Source organism: Triticum dicoccoides, chromosome 1A (genome assembly GCF_002162155.2).
Source record: "Triticum dicoccoides isolate Atlit2015 ecotype Zavitan chromosome 1A, WEW_v2.0, whole genome shotgun sequence".
NCBI lineage: Eukaryota > Viridiplantae > Streptophyta > Magnoliopsida > Poales > Poaceae > Triticum > Triticum dicoccoides.
Window position 1 is genome coordinate 535,701,714 of NC_041380.1, and position 11,428 is coordinate 535,713,141.

Below are 11,428 nucleotides of genomic sequence, written 5' to 3' on the forward strand. Positions count from 1 at the left end.
GATGATAAAATAAATAAAATCAAATGATCCTATTCTCAAAATTTGAGAAAACTCAAATATGAAAATAACGAAATCCCCAACTCTCTCTGCGGGTCATTGAGTTGCGTAGAATTTCTAGGATCAACCAAAATGCAAAATAAAATATGATATGCAATGATGATCTAATGTATAACATTCCAAATTGGAAATTTGGGATGTTACAAACCTACCCCCCTTAAGATGAATCTCGCCCTCGAGATTCGGGTTGGCTAAAAAATAGGTGAGGGTGGTCTTTGAGCAAATCGTCCTCTCGTTCCCAGGTGGCTTCATCCTCTGTGTGGTGGCTCACTGAACTTTGCAAAACTTGATAACCTTGTTGCGGGTAACTCGGCTGGCAAACTCGAGGATCTTAATTGGTTTCTTCTCGCAGGTCAAATTGTTATCCAACTGAATATTTTCCAAGGGCACTGTGTCTCTCAATGGTATGTCAGCCATCTCCGCGTGGCACTTCTTTAACTGAGAAACATGGAACACATCATGAACTCCTGACAATCCTTCAGGCAATTCCAACTTGTAGGCCACTTCTCCCATACGCTCCAAAACTCGATATGGTCCTACAAATCGTGGCGCTAACTTTTCTTTAACTCCAAAACGCTTTGTTCCCCGAAGTGGAGATATTCGAAGATAAGCTCTATCTCCGACTTCATAAACTGTCTCCTTGCGTTTAGAATCTGCATAACTCTTCTGTCTGAACTGGGCTACCTTGAGCCTATCGTGAATCAATTTCACCTTCTATTCAGACTCCTTTAATCAAGTCAGGTCCAAACAACTGGCGGTCTCCAACTTCGTCCCACGACAACGGTGTCCTGCACCTCCTTCCGTACAAAGCTTCGAAAGGGGCCATCTTTAAACTAGTTTGGTAACTGTTGTTGTAAGAGAACTTTGCATATGGCAAATTATCGTCCCAACTAGATCCATAATCTAGTGCACAAGCTCTCAGCATATCCTCCAAAATCTGATTGACTCTCTCGGTCTGTCCATCTGTCTGTGGGTGAAAAGTTGTACTGAATTCTAGCCTGGTTCTCAAAGTTTCGTGCAACTGCTTCCAGAACTTTGAGGTAAACTGGGTTCCTCTATCTGATACGATACTCCTTGGAACTCCATGCAAACATACGATCCTGGTCATGTATGTCTTTGCCAACTTAGCACTAGTGTAAGTGGTTTTTACCGGGATGAAATGAGCTACCTTCGTCAACCGATCGACTATAACCCAAATTGAGTCATAGCCTGAACGAGTCCTGGGTAATCCCGTGATAAAATCCATGCCTAACTTATCCCACTTCCATTGGGGTATCGGCAATGGTTGTAACAATCCTGCTGGCTTCTGATGCTCTGCCTTTACTCTCTGACATACATCACAAACTGCTACATACTCCGCAATATCCTTCTTCATTCCGGTCCACCAGAAAATATCCTTCAAATCCAAATACATCTTGGTATTTCCTGGGTGAATTGAATATGGTGAATCATGTGCCTCTTGCAAAATCAACTTCCTGATCTCCGGGTCATTGGGTACGTAAACGCGGTCTTCAAATCATAGGGTGTCGTGCTCATCCTCACAAAATCCTTTAGCTTTTCCTTTGCTCAGTTTCTCCTTTATAGCGGCAATCTCTTTGTCAGTTTTCTGAGCTTCCCTGATTCTATCCATCAAAGTTGACTGAATCTCTAATGCTGCTACATAGCCTCTCGAAACTATTTTCACACATAGTTCACGAAGATTTTCTGCTAACTCCTTGGGTATTTCTCCCGTCATTAGCGTATTGACATGGCTCTTACGGCTTAATGCGTCAGCTACTACATTAGCCTTTCCGGGGTGATAATGCAATTTCATATCATAATCCTTGATGAGCTCCAACCATCTCCTTGTCTGAGATTCAACTCCTTCTGTGTGAAAATGTACTTCAAACTCTTATGATCCGTGTACACCTCACAATGATTTCCAATGAGGAAATGCCTCCATGTTTTCAAAGCATGCACTACGACTGCTAACTCCAAATCATGCGTGGCATAATTTAACTCATGAGGTTTCAGTTGTCTTGAGGCATATGAAACAACTCTCCCTTCCTGCATAAGCACTGCTCCAAGTCCTCGACGTGAAGCGTCGCAATACACCTCATAATCTTTGGTCTGGTTTGGCAAAATCAACACTGGTGAGGTAACCAAACGTTTCTTCAACTCCTGGAAACTAGCCTCACATTCCTCCGTCCATATGAACTTGGTATTTTTCTTCAACAATTCAGTCATAGGCTTCGCAATCTTTGAGAAATTCTCAATAAATCTCCGGTAGTATCCTGCGAGTCCAAGAAAACTCCGGATCTCTCCAACTGTTGTTGGGGCTTCCCACTTGGTCACGGTATCAACTTTTGTGGGATCAACTGCTATACCTTCTCCGGATATAACGTGTCCGAGAAATCCTACTTCCTTCAACCAAAACTCACATTTGCTGAACTTGGCATATAATTGATGTTCTCTGAGCTTTCCAAGTACCAAACGCAAATGCTCCTTATGCTCCTCTTCATTCTTCGAGTAAACCAGGATATCATCAATGAACATCACGATGAACTTATCCAAGAACTCCATAAATACTTTGTTCATCATGTTCATAAAATAGACAGGTGCATTAGTCAGACCAAATACATAACGGTATACTCATACAGCCCATACCTGGTGGTAAAAGCTGTCTTCGGAATATCTTGTTCTCGAATCTTCAATTGGTGGTACCCTGATTGCAGATCGATCTTGGAAAATACCTTAGCTCCTTGCAATTGATCAAACAGATCATTGATCATTGGTAGTGGGTACTTGTTCTTGATCGTTACTTCATTCAATCCTCGATAATCAACAACCATCCTTAACGACCCATCTTTCTTCTCCACTAGTAGTACTGGCGATCCCCAAGGTGAAGAACTTGGGCGAATATATCCCTTATCCAGTAACTCCTTAATCTGTTTCTTAATTTCCACCAAATCCTTTGCTGGCATCCTATATGGTCTCTTTGATATTGGCCCTGTGCCTGGCAATAGCTCAATAAAAAACTCAATATTTCTATCCGGTGGCATGCCTGGCAACTCCTGTGGAAAGACTTCAGGGAAATCCCTTACCACTGGTACTTCCTCCTGCACAACTCCTGTTAGGCAATTCACTTGAGTCCTCTTTGGCACATGCCGGGATACATACTTGATCCTTCTCCCTTCTGGGGTGGTAAGCAAAATTGACTTACTAGCACATTCAATATTCCCTTCATACTTTGATAACCAATCCATGCCTAATATTGTTGGGGAACATTGCAGAAAATTAAAATTTTTCCTACGGTTTCACCAAGATCCATCTATGAGTTCATCTAAGCAACGAGTCAAGGGAGAGAGTTTGCATCTACATACCACTTGTAGATCACGAGCGGAAGCTTGCCAAGGGGCTGGTGATGATGGAGTCGTACTCGAACGTGATTCGGATCACCGATGTCCAAGTGCTGAGCGGACAGCACCTCCGCGTTCAACACACGTACGGGACGGGAGACGTCTCCTCTTTCTTGATCCAGCAAGGGGAAAGGAGAGGTTGAGGAAGATTGCTCCAACGGCAGCACGACGGCGTGGTGTAGTTGGTGCAGCAGTACTCCGACAGAGCTTCGCCAAGCACGTACGGAGGAGGAGAGGTGTTGGGGAGGGGAGGGGTTGCGCCTTGAGTTGTGTGTCAGCAGCCCTCCCCTCACCCCTCTATATATAGGAGGAGAAGGGGCAAGGGGGCCGGCCCTCTAGGGGAAACCCTAGAGGGGGGGCGGCGGCCAAGGGGTGGGGGGCTTGCCCCCCAAGCAAGGGGGGTGCGCCCCCTTTAGGGTTTCCCCCCCAACCCTAGGCGCATGGGCCCAAGGGGGGGGGGGGCGCCAAGCCCACTAGGGGCTGGCTGCTATCCCTACGCAGCCCAAGTGGCCCCCCGGGATGGGTGGTCCCTCCCGGTGGACCCCTGGAACCCCTCCGGTGGTCCCGGTACAATACCGATAAGCCCCCGAAACTTTCCGGTGTCTGTATAACAACTTCCCATATATAAAACTTCACCTCCGGACTATTCCGGAACTCCTCGTGACGTCCGGGATCTCATCCGGGACTCCGAACAACATTCGGTAATCACATACTTGTCTTCCTGATAACCCTAGCGTCACCGAACCTTAAGTGTGTAGACCCTACGGGTTCGGGAGACATGCAGACATGACCGAGACGACTCTCGGGCAATAACCAACAGCGGGGTCTGGATACCCATGTTGGCTCCCACATGCTCCTCGATGATTTCATCGGTTGAACCATGATGTCGAGGATTCGATCAAACCCTGTATACAATTCCCTTTGTCAATCGGTACGTTACTTGCCCGAGACTCGATCATCGGTATCCCAATACCTTGTTCAGTCTCGTTACCGGCAAGTCACTTTACTCGTACCGTAATGCATGATCCCGTGGCCAACACCTTGGTCACCTTGAGCTCATTATGATGATGCATTACCGAGTGGGCCCAGAGATACCTCTCCGTCATACGGAGTGACAAATCCCAGTCTCGATCCGTGTCAACCCAATAGACACTTTCGGATATACCTGTAGTGCACCTTTATAGTCACCCAGTTACGTTGTGACGTTTGATACACCCAAAGCATTCCTACGGTATCCAGGAGTTACACGATCTCATGGTCGAAGGAAGAGATACTTGACATTGGCAAAGCTCTAGCAAACGAACTACACGATCTTTGTGCTATGCTTAGGATTGGGTCTTGTCCATCACATCATTCTCCTAATGATGTGATCCCGTTATCAACGACATCCAATGTCCATAGCCAGGAAACCATGACTATCTGTTGATCACAACGAGCTAGTCAACTAGAGGCTCACTAGGGACATATTGTGGTCTATGTATTCACACGTGTATTACGATTTCCGGATAATACAGTTATAGCATGAATAAAAGACAATTATCATGAACAATGAAATATAATAATACTTTTATTATTGCCTCTAGGGCATATTTCCAACAGTCTCCCACTTGCACTAGAGTCACCAATCTAGTTACATTGTGATGAATCGAACACCCATAGAGTTCTGGTGTTGATCATGTTTTGCTCGCGAGAGAGGTTTAGTCAACGGATCTGCGACATTCAGATCCGTATGTACTTTGCAAATTTCTATGTCTCCATCTTGAACATTTTCACGGATGGAGTTGAAACGACGCTTGATGTGCCTGGTCTTCTTGTGAAACCTGGGCTCCTTGGCAAGGGCAATAGCTTCAGTGTTGTCACAGAAGAGTTTGATTGGCCCCGACGCATTGGGTATGACTCCTAGGTCGGTGATGAACTCCTTCACCCAAATCGCTTCATGCGCTGCCTCCGAGTCTGCCATGTACTCCACTTCACACGTAGATCCCGCCACGACGCTCTGCTTGCAGCTGCACCAGCTTACTGCTCCACCATTCAACATATACACGTATCCGGTTTGTGACTTAGAGTCATCCGGATCTGAGTCGAAGCTAGCGTCGACGTAACCCTTTACGACGAGCTCTTCGTCTCCTCCATAAACGAGAAACATGTCCTTTGTCCTTTTCAGGTACTTCAGGATATTCTTGACCGCTGTCCAGTGTTCCTTGCCGGGATTACTCTGGTATCTTGCTACCAAACTTACGGCAAGGTTTACATCAGGTCTGGTACACAGCATGGCATACATAATAGATCCTATGGCTGAAGCATAGGGGATGACACTCATCTCTTCTTTATCTTTTGCCGTGGTCGGTGACTGAGCCGAGCTCAATCTCACACCTTGTAACATAGGCAAGAACCCTTTCTTGGACTCATCCATTTTGAACTTTTTCAAAATCTTATCAAGGTATGTGCTTTGTGAAAGACCTATGAGGCGTCTCGATCTATCTCTATAGATCTTGATGCCTAATATATAAGCAGCTTCTCCAAGGTCCTTCATTGAAAAACATTTGTTCAAGTAGGCCTTAATGCTGTCCAGAAATTCTATATTATTTCCCATCAAGAGTATGTCATCTACATATAATATGAGAAATGCTACAGAGCTCCCACTCACTTTCTTGTAAACGCAGGCTTCTCCATAAGTCTGCATAAACCCAAACGCTTTGATCATCTCATCAAAGCGAATATTCCAACTCCGAGATGCTTGCACCAGCGCATAAATGGATCGCTGGAGCTTGCATACTTTGTTAGCGTTCTTAGGATCGACAAAACCTTCCGGCTGCATCATATACAGCTCTTCCTTAAGATGTCCGTTAAGGAATGCCGTTTTGACGTCCATCTGCCATATCTCATAATCATAGTATGCGGCAATTGCTAACATGATTCGGACGGACTTTAGCTTCGCTACGGGAGAGAATGTCTCGTCGTAGTCAATCCCTTGAACTTGTCGATAACCCTTAGCGACAAGTCGAGCTTTATAGATGGTAACATTGCCATCCGCATCTGTCTTCTTCTTAAAGATCCATTTGTTTTCTATTGCTCGCCGATCATCGGGCAAGTTTGTCAAAGTCCATACTTTGTTTTCATACATGGATTCTATCTCGGATTTCATGGCTTCAAGCCATTTGTTGGAATCTGGGCCCGCCATCGCTTCTTCATAGTTCGAAGGTTCACCGTTGTCTAACAACATGATTTCCAGGACAGGGTTGCCGTACCACTCTGGTGCGGAACGTGTCCTTGTGGACCTACGAAGTTCAGTAGCAACTTGATCCGAAGTACCTTGATCATCATCATTGTTTTCCTCTTCGGTTGGTGTGGGCATCACAGGAACATTTTCCTGAGCTGCACCACTTTCCCGTTCGAGAGGTAGTACTTCATCGAGTTCTACTTTTCTCCCACTTACTTCTTTCGAGAGAAACTCTTTTTCCAGAAAGCATCCGTTCTTGGCAACAAAGATCTTGCCCTCGGATCTTAAGTAGAAGGTATACCCGACAGTTTCCTTAGGGTATCCTATGAAGACGCATTTTTCCGACTTGGGTTCGAGCTTTTCAGGTTGAAGTTTCTTGACATAAGCATCGCATCCCAAACTTTTAGAAACGACAGCTTAGGTTTCTTCCCAAACCATAATTCATACGGTGTCGTCTCAACGGATTTAGACGGTGCCCTATTTAAAGTGAATGTAGCTGTCTCTAGAGCGTATCCCCAAAATGATAGCGGTAAATCGGTAAGAGACATCATAGACCACACCATATCCAATAGAGTGCGATTACGATGTTCGGACACACCGTTTCGCTGAGGTGTTCCAGGCGGCGTGAGTTGTGAAACGATTCCACATTTGCTTAAGTGTGTGCCAAATTCGTGACTTAAATATTCTCCTCCACGATTTGATCGTAGGAACTTTATCTTTCGGTCCCGTTGACTCTCCACTTCATTCTGAAATTCCTTGAACTTTTCAAAGGTCTTAGATTTGTGTTTCATTAAGTAGACATACCCATATCTACTTAAGTCATCAGTGAGAGTGAGAACATAACGATATCCTCCGCGAGCCTCAACGCTCATTGGACCGCACACATCGGTATGTATGATTTCCAACAAGTTGGTTGCTCGCTCCATTGTTCCGGAGAACGGAGTCTTGGTCATTTTGCCCATGAGGCATGGTTCGCATGTGTCAAATGATTCATAGTCAAGAGACTCCAAAAGTCCATCAGCATGGAGCTTCTTCATGCGCTTCACACTAATGTGACCAAGGCGGCAGTGCCACAAGTATGTGGGACTATCGTTATCAACTTTACATCTTTTGGCATCTACACTATGAACATGTGTAATATTACGCTTGAGATTCATTAAGAATAAACCATTGACCATCGGAGCATGACCATAAAACATATCTCTCATATAAATCGAACAACCATTATTCTCGGACTTAAATGAGTAGCCATCTCGTATTAAACGAGATCCAGATACAATGTTCATGCTCAAACTTGGCACTAAATAACAATTATTAAGGTTCAAAACTAATCACGTAGGTAAATGTAGAGGCAGCGTGCCGACGGCGATCACATCGACTCTGGAACCATTCCCGACGCGCATCGTCACCTCGTCCTTTGCCAGTCTCCGTTTATTCCGCAGCTCCTGCTGTGAGTTACAAATATGAGCAACGGCACCGGTATCAAATACCCAGGAGTTACTACGAGTACTGGTAAGGTACACATCAATTACATGTATATCAAATATACCTTTGGTGTTGCCGGCCTTCTTATCCGCTAAGTATTTGGGGCAGTTCCGCTTCCAGTGACCCTTCCCCTTGCAATAAAAGCACTCAGTCTCAGGCTTGGGTCCATTCTTTGACTTCTTCCCGGCAACTGGCTTACCGGGCGCGGCAACCTCCTTGCCGTCCTTCTTGAAGTTCTTCTTACCCTTGCCCTTCTTGAACTTAGTGGTTTTATTGACCATCAACACTTGATGTTCTTTCTTGATTTCAGCCTCTACTGACTTCAGCATAGAAAACACTTCAGGAATGGTCTTTTCCATCCCCTGCATATTGAAGTTCATCACAAAGCTCTTGTAGCTTGGTGGGAGCGACTGGAGGATTCTGTCAATGACTGCCTCATCAGGGAGGTTAATATTCAGCTGGGTCATACGGTTGTGCAACCCAGACATCTTGAGTATGTGCTCACTGACAGAACTATTTTCCTCCATCTTACAACTATAGAACTTGTCGGAGACGTCATATCTCTCGACCCGGGCGTGAGCTTGAAAAACTAGTTTCAGCTCTTCGAACATCTCATATGCTCCGTGATGCTCAAAACGCTTTTGGAGCCCCGGTTCTAAGCTGTAAAGCATGCCGCACTGAACGAGGGAGTAATCATCAGCACAAGACTGCCAAGCATTCATAATGTCTTGGTTCTCTGGGACGGGAGCGTCACCTAGCGGTCCTTCTAGGACATATTGTTTCCTGGCAGCTATGAGGATGATCCTCAGGTTCCGGACCCAGTCCGTATAGTTCCTGCCATCATCTTTCAGCTTGGTTTTCTCTAGGAACGCGTTGAAGTTCATGTTGACATGAGCGTTGGCCATTTGATCTACAAGACATATTTGCAAAGGTTTTAGACTAAGTTCATGATAATTAAGTTCTAATCAAATTATGAACTCCCACTCAGATTAGACATCCCTCTAGTCATCTAAGTGTTACACGATCCGAGTCGACTAGCCCGTGTCCGATCATCACGTGAGACGGACTAGTCATCGTCGGTGAACATCTTCATGTTGATCGTATCTTCCATACGACTTGTGTTCGACCTTTCGGTCTCCGTGTTCCGAGGCCATGTCTGCACATGCTAGGCTCGTCAAGTTAACCCTAAGTGTTTTCGCTGTGTAAAACTGTCTTACACCCGTTGTATGTGAACGTAAGAATCCATCACACCCGATCATCACGTGGTGCTTAGAAGCGACGAACTGTAGCAACGGTGCACAGTTAGGGGAGAACACTTCTTGAAATTTTTGTAAGGGATCATCTTATTTACTACCGTCGTCCTAAGTAAACAAGATGCATAAAACATAATAAACATCACATGCAATTATATAAAGTAGTGACATGATATGGCCAATATCATATAGCTCCTTTGATCTTCATCTTCGGGGCTCCATGATCATCTTGTCACCGGCATGACACCATGATCTCCATCATCATGATCTCCATCATCGTGTCTTCATGAAGTTGTCACGCCAATGACTACTTCTACTTCTATGACTAACGCGTTTAGCAATAAAGTAAAGTAAGTTACATGGCGTTCTTCAATGACACGCAGGTCATACAAAAATAAAGACAACTCCTATGGCTCCTGCCGGTTGTCATACTCATCGACATGCAAGTCGTGAATCCTATTACAAAGAACATGATCTCATACATCACAATTCATCATTCATCACAACTTCTGGCCATATCACATCACATGATCAATCGCTGCAAAAACAAGTTAGACGTCCTCTAATTGTTGTTGCATCTTTTACGTGGCTGCAATTGGGTTCTAGCAAGAACGTTTTCTTACCTACGAATAACCACAACGTGATTTTGTCAACTTCTATTTACCCTTCATAAGGACCCTTTTCATCGAATCCGCTCCAACGAAAGTGGGAGAGACAGACACCCGCCAGCCACCTTATGCAACTAGTGCATGTCAATCGGTGGAACCGGTCTCACGTAAGCGTACGTGTAAGGTTGGTCCGGGCCGCTTCATCCCACAATGCCGTTGAAGCAAGAAATGACTAGTAGTGGCAAGTAAGTTGACAAGATCCACGCCCACAACAAAATTGTGTTCTACTCATGCAAAGAGAACTACGCATAGACCTAGCTCATGATGCCACTGTTGGGGAACGTTGCAGAAAATTAAAATTTTTCCTACGGTTTCACCAAGATCCATCTATGAGTTCATCTAAGCAATGAGTCAAGGGAGAGAGTTTGCATCTACATACCACTTGTAGATCACGAGCGGAAGCTTGCCAAGGGGATGGTGATGATGGAGTCGTACTCGAACGTGATTCGGATCACCGATGTCCAAGTGCTGAACGGACAGCACCTCCGCGTTCAACACACGTACGGGACGGGAGACGTCTCCTCCTTCTTGATCCAGCAAGGGGAAAGGAGAGGTTGAGGAAGATAGCTCCAACGGCAGCATGACGGCGTGGTGTAGTTGGTGCAGCAGTACTCCGACAGAGCTTCGCCAAGCACGTACGGAGGAGGAGAGGTGTTGGGGAGGGGAGGGGCTGCGCCTTGAGTTGTGTGTCAGCAGCCCTCCCCTCACCCCTCTATATATAGGAGGAGAAGGGGCAAGGGGGCCGGCCCTCTAGGGGAAACCCTAGAGGGGGGGCGGCGGCCAAGGGGTGGGGGGCTTGCCCCCAAGCAAGGGGGGTGCACCCCCTTTAGGGTTCCCCCCCCAACCCTAGGCGCATGGGCCCAAGGGGGGGGGGCGCCAAGCCCACTAGGGGCTGGCTGCTATCCCTACGCAGCCCAAGTGGCCCCCCGGGATGGGTGGTCCCTCCCGGTGGACCCCCGGAACCCCTCCGGTGGCCTCGGTACAATACCGATAAGCCCCCGAAACTTTCCGGTGTCTGTATAACAACTTCCCATATATAAAACTTCACCTCCGGACTATTCCGGAACTCCTCGTGACGTCCGGGATCTCATCCGGGACTCCGAACAACATTCGGTAATCACATACTTGTCTTCCTGATAACCCTAGCGTCACCGAACCTTAAGTGTGTAGACCCTACGGGTTCGGGAGACATGCAGACATGACCGAGACGACTCTCGGACAATAACCAACAGCGGGGTCTGGATACCCATGTTGGCTCCCACATGCTCCTCGATGATTTCATCGGTTGGACCACGATGTCGAGGATTCGATCAAACCCTGTATACAATTCCCTTTGTCAATCGGTAC